Raw genomic sequence first — 622 nt, forward strand, 5'->3', positions numbered from 1 at the left:
CCTTTTTCACTTCTCATTTTTCTTACTGAATTTTCGTTCATATTTACGTGATACATCGTGTTTTTATATACTCTTCAGATAATTATTTCCCTGTCCTTTTTCGCTTCTTTAACCGATCATATTTTTTTTATTTGTCGCACAAGAAGAATGCTATCTTATACAAAATGCATAAAGAAATAAACATAAGAGTGAATAATTCCACACAAATTCCGCGTTTTCATATAACATCTGAATAACGTGATTTCGGAGAAGGTTCTTTGCTAAAACGGGGCATTTGTGGAATTATCTATTACTCACCCTTTTTAAACATCATTCCTCTTTTCAATATCATCCTCACCATAAGCAATGGATTATCATAACAAATAGGTGCATGAGACAGACAGATAAACATCACATTATATAGGAGATTGGAACAGTCACAAAAGACAAATGATAGTCGACAATGACTACAAGACAATTGGAATAGACAATCAGAATAGATAGACGACTGAAGGAGACAATCGCATAGCATAAGCGATTGGAATAAACAATCCCGACAGACAGACGACTGACAAGGCTACTGGAATAGACGATGAGAACTGATGGACGATTGAAGTAGACAACGTATACACGATCGGTATAA

This window comes from Penaeus monodon, chromosome 31 (assembly GCF_015228065.2).
Source record: "Penaeus monodon isolate SGIC_2016 chromosome 31, NSTDA_Pmon_1, whole genome shotgun sequence".
NCBI classification, from domain to species: domain Eukaryota; kingdom Metazoa; phylum Arthropoda; class Malacostraca; order Decapoda; family Penaeidae; genus Penaeus; species Penaeus monodon.